The following is a 10,675-nucleotide window of genomic DNA, read 5'->3' on the forward strand; positions in this document are numbered from 1 at the left end:
TGTCAGAGTTTAAGGAAGCTCCCTCTGACATGTTTTTCTTTTCCAAACGAGTGTGTAGAAGCAGAGGCAGAGAGCCTCCACCTTTCAAGATTCTTGCCCCTTTTTTCTCTCTTCTCTCTTCTGCGCTTTTGTTGCCAAACCTGTCAAGACAGACAGGATTTTTCACACAAATCCACCAGATCTTTTTTCATTGAAGCCTGTCGACAAATTCTAGAAATGAAAAGTCTATAAAAAATAGATAAGACCCATAGAGTGAAAGATGATCCAACAGACCTTAATGAAAAGTGTGACCTCAGAGGGGCGACACTGAGCACTGGGCAGCAGGCAACCAAACTCTTGGCAAAGCTAGTTGACAAAGTGACGATACCTCCGTGGAGAAAAGCCGTTCTTTGTTCCTCTCGTTCCTAGTTCCTGTCTGAGTGAGCAAAAACCTTGCAGTTCTGATTAACTGCCCCTGCTGAAGTGTCCACTCTGACCCCTCAGTGCCAGCTAGGCTCACACTCACATCCTGTCTTATCCCTTTGTCTTTTGTGGCTTTTGAGGCCCATAAAATGTGAAGAGAAATGAACAACAGACAGGACTGACAGTATAGAAAATGGCAGTGAACATATTTAAGCTGAACTGAAGCTAAGTCCTGTTAGTCTTTCAAAACAGATGAATAAACTCAAGTAAATGTTAGGTTAGCTTGCAGCAGGGGCTTCCCATGTGCCCCACAACTTAATTGATTGATTTTTGTTGCCTCAGCCAAAAATGCTTCTGACCGGAGCTTGGCAAGCAAGACGAGCACAATTTCACAACTAAAATCTCAGCAACGCTGGGAAAGGTGTGTGAAAGTCTTCCTGAACAGCCCACTGATTGATCTTGATCAGCCTATTTCATTGAGCTGGCCCCTATAAAGATTTCTCTTCATCCTTACAGCCTTTCCCCCATCCTGGACTCTGATCTCCTGACAGCCACTCGCCTGTTTGGACGGGTCAGTTGACGAACAAACTAGTTTGACTGGAGCGCCCCCACTCCTCCTGTGAAAAGCCAACAGTGCCAAATTGGCAGGATGCACTTTAAACAAGTCAAACTAAATCAGCGTGGCCCCTCTCAGTCTCTTCTCTTTCTGGATCTGCCGCGTTGCTTTTGATTCTGTTCGGCAGCAGGAGACGGAAAAGTTTGAGATTGCCTTCCTGCGCCGCTCTCTCCCCGCTCCCCCGGCCAGGTTTCCTTCCTGTAGATGACTCGCAGACAATTTGATCGAAAATGGCCCGAAATTTCAGAGCAGAGCTCCTGAGCGGCCGGCCAAAGATTTTTTTCCCCCACCTGTGTAAGCAGTGTGATTGGACTGAAGGCTGTGTGGCACTCGGCTCGGCGGAACGCCACCACTCTGTCGCCTATTAGATCTGATCGCTGGAAAGTTGCTGCTCCCCCGCTGCTAGACGCCATATCTGTTGACTCTGCAGGAGCTCGTGCCAGACCGTCGCTGTGAATAGGAGCTTGGTCTTAGCTGACCCACCTGGTCAAATAACTTTGGCGGAATGTGATTACACATTGGCGCCGCCGTACAGTTGGGTGCAGAATTAGCTGCGTCGTCTTCATCATGGATTTAATCCATCTAATCAATATAAACCTGCAGATTAGGGAGCCCCTGCTGTCTCCTCAGTGTCACTACTGTTGTTTAGTAGTCAAGTGTTGTTTTATTATCTGCTTCCAGGCTGCTACCTTCAGGATTCATTTATTTTGGTGTGATCCAATCTACTCTAAATTACCAAAATTGCTAATTAAAAACAGCCATGGCTTATTCTGCAAATCCACACGCCGCCTGCTCCTCCGCACAATTGTTTGCTGATAACAATAATGAAGCTTCCCTCATAAACCCCAAACAGTTTTCTCTGTATATTTTATGACTCCGAACTGCACCGTGGCACCGACTCCGCCCTCACCCGCACTTCAAAAGAACGGGGCTGAGTGTTTGCCTGGGGTGTTACCAGGGTTGAGGTAATGCGAACGTGAGCACAAACACCTCCAGGACGAGCTGCCAGCCCCCCGTCGTCCTCCTGCAGCAGGTTCCTGCTCCGTCTCAGCTTTCAGCGCGCACAACAGCGGCCGTCAGCTCGGTCCCCCTAACCAGACGGACGTCCATTGTTTTCCACTCCGCTAAGATGTTCTTGTCGCCTCCTGTGAGGAAATGAGAGGAGTGTGACCTTCGCCGCATCTTGCCCCTCACCCCCCCCTCCCCCTCCCCTACATATTCTGAAACTCAATCCACATGCTCTGAGGACCACTGTTTTGTAAAGGAGGGGGAGGACGGGGATTAAAAAAGAGTGGGGTGAAAATATCAAATTGCTCAGGGGAAGTGGAGGGTTTGGGCAACCGGACTGTGTCTGAGCTTGGAGAAACATGGTCCAGGATAAGATGTTTCAGATCAGCAGCGTGCTCCGCTCCCTTTTTGAACTGCACTTATTGAACTCAGATTGACGCTTTGACTCCAGGGGTTGTTGCACTTAACCTCTCACACAGGCCTCACCTCCTTGCTCCTGGCTCCTCCACACCTCTGAACCCAAACAAGATAAATCCTTCCATCCTCGGCCCAAAGAATGCGTGTCCAGCAGACGTCCGCTAACACAAACAAAGTGTGAAATGCAGCCTTGCCCCTGAACCTCCAGCTCGTGCTAAAGGTTGATTCGATCGGAAAAATGCCTGCAGAGAGACAGAAATGTCGGAGGGGCGCTTTCAGCACTGCGGCAACACCGACTGCTTTGTCTGGTCGCTGTGCGATGACAGCAAATATTTCCCTTGTTTTGTGGCTATTCATGCTTTTTTCATGAAGGCTCACTGCACACACTGACTTTGCTCTTTGAAAGAACATTTATCATCTAATTCAGTCCAACATCAAGAACACATTTGGCTTTGTAAAGTGAAGTCTGGTCCAAATCTGCTCTTTTGGCTGCATGGATGCCCTACTTCACTGACACACACACACACACACACACACACGCACGCACACGCACGCACACAGCACACAGACGGACACGGCCTCCAGGACCTACACTGATTTCCAGCACGACTTGGACCAATGACATCCCTAGCATCTGTTCATTATGCTGTAAAAACATGGCCACTCACGTTTAGGAGTGACCCGCAGAACAAAGTGAGTTTTGTGTGATCACATGTGACAATCTGCATATTGTATACGTGTGGATGTGTGTGCGCGCGTGAGCGTGTGTGTGTGTGTGTGTGTGTGTGTGTGTGCGCGCAGGGCAGCGTCTTACTGACTCCTTGTGCCGCCGCTCCCTCCCTTTGCCGAAGCCCACGCAAAAATTTCAAGAGCAGCCATATGGTTATGATTTGGGCGCCGCATCTGGACGCAATACAAGGAGGTTTACAAAAAGTGTGCAGTATTGGATGTAGTCAGATTACCCGAAAATATGAGTATCCGTAACCAAACCCCTGTGCATGTCTCTAATTTAATACTGTGTATAAACAACAGCAGAGGCCGTCGCCCCCTCCAAATACACAATTTACCCCCCAGAAAAACAGAGGGGGAAATCCCAAGGAAAAACCACTGGAAACATTTATTAATGGGTTACAGGCGCCCTCTAGCGGTCAGAAATCATCGTCATCTGCATCACTATCATTTTTCTTGCGCCAACAAAATCAGTATTCAACTCAAGTGTGCCATGAACCGTGTGGAGAGACAACACGATGGTGACTGTTTGGCTGTTTCCAGTGTTCAGCGTGCAGCGTGAAACACACAAAGCCAGCTTCGTCCCCAGACACTGCTGCTGTCTGCCGCTGTCTGACTCCGTCTATGCACCCCCACCACCGCCATCCCCGTTCACGCGGTGTCTGATCACATCCGGGACTAATCAATCATAACACCTGCGGCTCAAACATCAGTGAGTCACAACAGTGGCGGTTTTTGTTGTTGCCTTCGTGTGTGTGTGTGTGTGTGTGCGCGCGCATCCGGTAATCTGGCGACTTGATGTTGGTTGTTGTGATCCTGAGTGAAATAATATTGATTTTACGCGTCAGCTCAGCACGTTCACAGGCGCGTGTCTCACCGTCGATTGTATCAGATCAGGTGCCACGATCTCGATGTTGTGGTGACGTTCATGCTCGCCCCCCGGATTCGTATGGGGTCCCTTACCCAAGCTACATCTATCGTGTGTGTGTGTGTGTGTGTGTGTGTGTGTGTGTGTGTGTGTGTGTGTGTGTGTTGTTTTTCCCACACAGACATGACAACTTTGGAGCGGACTGGTTCGAATCAGCTGCAGTGACGCGACACCGCTCAGCTGCGCACCTTTGTCGCCCTCTAGCGGTGATGTGACGGCTGTGGCTCCCTCTTGGGAATAGCAGAGTCACGTTTCGCTTGACTGACTACAGGGGGAGGCATGTGGAGAGGTACACACACACACACACACACACACACACACACACACACACACACACACAGTTTTTTTTGCAAAAACAAAAAAAATAATACCCATGACACAAAGATAATTGTAAAAAAAACAAAAAAACCATCAGGTTCTTGCAAGAGAAAATTTAATGAGCATTCATAAAAGGCAGGCGGAACAGGAGCAGTAATATTAAGGAAACTGAATTCATGTTATTTTTAAGCTACGGAGTAAAAACATTGGTGTGTATTTGTGCGACTGTTTAAAATGTATGAGGAGGCAGCACAGTGTAAAATACATTATTATCACATCATATCATATTAAAAGATATGAGTGTCTCTGTGATTGAATTTCATCTCCTTCACGGGGCAGGTGTCAGCAGCTCCCACCCTCACTTTACTCACCCAGCCAACAGGAATAAAACACACTAACCTCAGGGCTATTTTCCAGTACGTCTTACCAATGTATACTGAATTTGGAGATGTGAATCCCAAATGTTTGTGACTTGGTGTGTTCATTTTAACCAGCACAAAATCAGATTCTGCAGGGCTGAAGAACCGGACATCACGAGCACATTGAGCCTATTTGTTGTAATCACAGATGCCACCAGAGGGAGGAGACAAAAGCTCTGCAGTATTATATTGTTTGTTGTGTCTGAAACCCCAAGATGCACCGTGACAGGTCAATCTGAAAGGATGAACGGTCCGTTTAAAAAAAACAAACAAAAAAAACATCTCCTGCTACTCTGCTGTTCCTCGGCGTTATCTCCTGAACTCACTCTGGCATTTTGCGGTGCGACGCTGCGCTGCATCGCTGAGGAAAAGGTGCAGGTGGATGAGTAACAGCGAGGCCGGGTGAGGATGCTGCGATTGTCTCCCACACGTTTGCAAACATGCCTCCTCCTGCAGAGAACCCACTCTCCTTGCTACCTCCTGACGCCCGAACACAATGTACACAAAAGCAGCAGCAGCAGCAAAAAATAATAAATAAACAAAATATCACAGATCTCTGCACTGTGGTCCTCGGCTACTCGACTGTCAGACCGACTGCTTCTATCTTTGCCGAGGTTACACAACAGCTGACTAAAAACAAACTCTGCTGTTCCAACCCAGTTATCTGACAGTTATACAATGCGGACACTGACGACGCTCGCTCAAGTGCAAACATATATTTTTCAAGCTCTCCTCCTCCTCCTCCTCCTCTTCCTCCTTCTCCCCCTGCACATCATAATAATCCCTCCACTTATCGCTCTGCAGCTCAGAAACAACCGGCCTCATAATTTACGCCGGGGGATCAAGACAGACGTCCTCCAGCTGCTTCTGCCGCTGTGGTCAATCGAAAGCGCGATTGCGGGCCAGCTTAATCCCAGATTATCTTTGCCCCCCATAGAAACAGGCAAGAGCAGGAAGTCAGGGAGCTGCGCAGTGCTCTGGGGTGGGAGGGGGGTGGGGGGGTGGGGCTCACTCGGTGCCTGGTCACCATGACAGCCCAGGCGATGAAGGAGCACAGAGAGAGAGAGACAGAGAGAGAGAGCGAGCGATGCATGAACGGGATTCTCAGGCCGTCAATGAGCTTGACTGGCGTTCACAGGCGCTCATTCATCAATGCAGTCATTGACAGTTGCTTAATCCCGCACAACAACCTTTGGCTCCACCGCAGCGAGGCTCTGCCACGTGGGAGGAAGTGTGCAACTGGTTTTCACCCAAGCATGAGAATCCTGATGGTCTTTATTTATTTATTTATTTATTTTTGCTCCCATCAATATTCTGGAGGGAATAAACATTATAGCTGTTTAATGGGGGGGAAATTATTTTTTTATTGTGATAATTACATCAGAAATGGATTTTCCTCATCGTCCATCTTTACAGGGTGCATGCATTGAGGGGATCAGACGGTGGATTTCTCCGTGTAAAACCTCTGAGAGGAGAGGAGTTACTCAATATCCACACTGTTTCTCCTCTGTCTTCATTTTACACTAAGGTTCCTATATTATGCTAAAACAATTTTCCTAATTCTTTTTGACAATTTGTGCCATGTAATAGACAAATTCAAAAAAAGTCAATGATGCACTTTTTTTTTTAATGGAAATCATGTGCTAACACAGCTTTAAAATGAAAACTAACCCTTGGTGATGTAATAAAGGGCGCTGATAGTGGGTTGGGAACAACATCCCCTGCCAGGAGTCTTTCCACCCTTTGAGAATACCTTGATTTTTATCTTCTTCCAAACGTGCGTTTTATCAGGAAAAGCTAAAACTGAGTGTTAGGGTTTTTGGTAGTTGTTATGCGCCGTAAACAGAGAGCAATGCAAGGCTGCGCCACCAGTGCTGGAGAAAATTTGGCATTTCACTCTTGTTTTCCAGTTCTGCACCAGTTTGTTTCCTGCAAACGTGCTCTCGAGGGCGACGGCGTTTGCACGTTGACCCTTGCCGACCCCGACAGCAACAGCCAGCTCGGCCTGGAGCTGGTGGCAGCCTGGCAGCTGTGACCCCGAGTCCCAGCGGGACGGGGAGAACCACTTCTGCACGTCATCTCGTTAATGGTGTACGAGGTTGAGATGAAATGCTGGAGCTCTCACTTTCTGAAGGAAAAGGGTCTGAGAGGTGAACTTTCAGCGCCGCCGCCCGCTGAGTCAGATTACGTGGCGGCCGCGGACGTCCTCTTAATCTGAGCAAATGTAAGCTGATGGAGCATCACGCACAAATCCCTCTTTTAAGAGATAAAGAGAGAAAGATGCTGATTGCTTTTTCCGATCCATTTTTTTTTCTCAACTCAAAGAGGCACCTACCTCGCACCAGCGGGAGTCATTGTTTGTGACTGGCTGTGGCTGCTGACATGTTGCGACTGGCTTTGTTTTATTTTGGATTTTGACAACACAAAGGACCAATCGGGACTTTTTGATATTTTAAAGGTGCTTCAAGTTCCTGCTGCTTCCGGCCGCTTGATGTCTGACATCCCTGGGCCGGATGTTTCAAATCTTCACCAATCTCTATCAAAATAGCACTGCCTTGTTGTTAGGATTCTAAGCAGCTTCTCTTTTCTTTCCTTTTTTTTTTGCTCAAAGCAGACATTGCAGGGAAAACAGAGGGAAAGAGAGTAAGAATTTCTCATCAGTTCGCTGCACTTGATTGCAAGGAAAGATGTTTGCTAGCCGTGGAGGTACCGGAGGAGGCAAAGGAGGCAAATACTCGGTCGAGGACCTTTATGGCATCAGCAAGAAGCCCAAGGCGTCGTCCTCCTCCGGGAGCATCGTGGCCAAGTCAGGGGCCAGGAGCAGCAAGAGTCCTGACCAGAGGACCGAGTCGGAGGCTCTGGCCTCTCAGATCCTGGAGGCGGCGCACAGGCTGGTGGAGCGACGCCGTCTGGAGCTCTACCTGAGAGAATGTGGCCTGTCCTTAGCCGAGTGCGAGTCGGAGCGTTCCGCAATGGCATACAGGTAAGAGGGGCGACGCTGCAGAAAAAAAATACATGGATCGGTTTTTTTTCTGTTTTTTTTAAAAGTCCAAAAAAACTTTTCAACCCAACCCCGGTCTGCACATTGAGAAGATTAACGGTTAAAATAATATGGAGCAGAGTTGCAAATGGAAACCGGTAACAGCTGAATGTCTGCAGCTGCGGCTGACGTACCAACAAACTCTGCAGGGACTCTTGATTCACAGAACCCGAGAGAGACGCATTAAACCGTCCCGAGCTCTCAGCCATCTGTGGAGGATCCATCGTGGTAACGTGATTATTTCCCTAATTCATTACTAATGCAGAACTGTGGCGAGCTGAGTGTTTGAAGCAGTGTGTAATTGCGGAGAGTGGAGATATCATTCACAGGCGAATAAAGAAATATGTCCACGGCGTTCTCTCTCCCTCCCTGCAACCATAAAAAGTGACCTAGAAAGAAAACATCACGTACTGTGAGCTTTCAGTTGCCGGAGAGAGAGAGAGAGAGAGAGAGAGAGAGAGAGTGAGAGAGAGAGAGAGAGAGAACACGATGGCGCCCACTGAAAACATCTGGCCGTGGCAGATTATGGTCTCTGTGCGAGTATCTCAGACGAGCCGTCGTCTAATTTGTGTTTGAAGAAGGCAGCTTGACAAGGTCATCGTCAGCCCAAATGATGTGTGACGAGACGCCAGGCGCTTTGTTTTTCATCCTGGCATCTCCCACTTTCTCTTCTCCTACGTTCAGCTGAGCTATTTTGGGATGAGGAGGCTGCCGGGAGTCTATTTTAACACAACAGACGAGACACAAATACACCAGGGCCTAAAAATAGGAGATATCCAGATGACTGTTGTGTGTTGTACCCATGCTAGATGTGTGCGTGCGTGCGTGCGTGCGTGCGTGCGTGCGTGCGCGCATCTAAGATCTCAGGGTTTTTTGCTTGCTTTTTAGTAGAGCTCTTTTTCCATTCTCCACAGTATTTTTTTTTCGCACCATCTGAATTTCATTTGATACTCGGCGTCTCGAACAAACCTGCGTCGTAATCAAAGTCGGTGAGGCTCGCCTCTAGATGGCAGTGTCCTCCTTTTATGGTGATCAGCGCAATGACACGAAATGAATGGGAGGATAGAAAAATATCAAAACCATCTTAAAAAGAATCACATCTTAAAACGCATGCTAGAAACAAAGCCTCCTCCTCCACCACCTCTCTGGTCTGTTATTCCTCAGTCCTGCAGCGCCGTTCTTCCCTCCTCGTGTGATGCACCGACTCCTCCATCACTGGCAGCAGTGCTTCCATCTCTGGAGCCGGTGCCTGTGAATTCCTCCTCCCCTCTGATGTCTGCCATGGCAGCAGTCACTGATTTGAAAAGCCTCGTCTCCTCTCTGTAGTCTCGCCTGGGAGTTAAAACGATCTGTATCGGAAGTGACCCTTGTAATCAACGCGGCCGTAAACAGCCTCCCTTAGCGTTCTCCTTCCAATTAGCCCGTATTGACGGAGCCACTGATTTTCCTCCAGCAGTAATCTGGGTGCAGCGGAGGGGAAGACAAATTGTTGGCAACAGACAATTTAGGGCACAATGTCTTCTCTCATATTTGGAAACAAGATATGTGTGCAATATCAAGCAAAAAATGTCATACGCTTCTCTATGAATATATATATGACAGCATATTTAGCCTGCTCCTGTAAAAACATGATGCTTTGTTGGACCTTTCACATGTTTTGAAGGTGACAGAAGCCAGACTGGTCTTAGGGGGTGGAGCAACACCCGGTGTTGTGTTTGTTTCCAGTGTTGCGTTTCAGCTCACACTTTACTGAACCAAGTAAAGGGAGTTGGCAGGGAGTTCATCGCCCAGCTAGAGACACAAGTTGTCATTTTGCATAATGGGGATTTTTGAATGTTGCCCCTTATGGGACCTTTAAGCTGCAAACATGTGGCCAGAACCACAGGATCAGTGACATGTTTGATGGAATCCCCACTGATGCAGCATCAGGGGGACAGGGTGCTTGCGGTGATTCTGAAATGTACATTTATTTAAATGTATTATTTATTCAGGGGAGTCAGAAGCAGCTAGTAGCATTCCTGCACCAAACACTGGCGCTCTTCCTTCCCTCACTGCACGAGAAACTACATGACATTGTGCTTGTGATTAATAGTTTTGACAAAGTGCACATTTTTTTCTTCTGGTAAGCACAACTTAATCCCCTCAAAATGATCTCCTTCATCATGTGCCAACAGGGTTATTGAATAGAGACGTCCACTGTCTGTGAGGTCAAGGTTTCATCAATCGAAGAATGGACCTATCGATATGCAATAAATCCCGCCGCAATATGAGATTAAGTGTGGCCTGTCAGCGAGAGACACAACATGACTCGGCAGTTCGGAGGAGGCGGGCTTTGAAATGAGCCTTCGCGCTGCGTCTGACTCGTCTCTCCCCGTCTCAAGGACGTTATATCATCCTCCGTTTAATCCATCTCCTCCGTCTCCTCGTGTTCTGAGGCTGCAGTGTCATGCGGGCTCCTCGCTGGCCGAGACTTTGATAGGGGCTCCGTGGCAGAGCGGATGTCACCTGGAACTCCCAGGTCACAGAGCAGCGTCTGAGCCGTTGAGCGGCGCCGCGGTGCGTTCACTGTCACCAGCGAAAAGCAAACGACCCCCTGGTGTGCGACAACAGATAAATCTTCAGGAGTGTCATTGAGTCGTTACTGACATGACTGCTGCGTCCTCGCAGGCTGCTTGTGAATCTGTCAAACTGGAAAAGCTGATTATAAGCGATAGCCAAACATCCGTTGACCAATGTCTTGTTCAGGCTTCGGGGAATTAGAATAATTCCTTTGAGTGCACCAAAATCTCTCGACTTGC

The sequence above is a fragment of the Nelusetta ayraudi genome, unplaced genomic scaffold (assembly GCF_046127955.1).
Source record: "Nelusetta ayraudi isolate G7.1 ecotype Tasmania unplaced genomic scaffold, CSIRO-AGI_Nayr_v1 ptg000011l, whole genome shotgun sequence".
In the NCBI taxonomy this organism is placed as follows: Eukaryota; Metazoa; Chordata; class Actinopteri; order Tetraodontiformes; family Monacanthidae; genus Nelusetta; species Nelusetta ayraudi.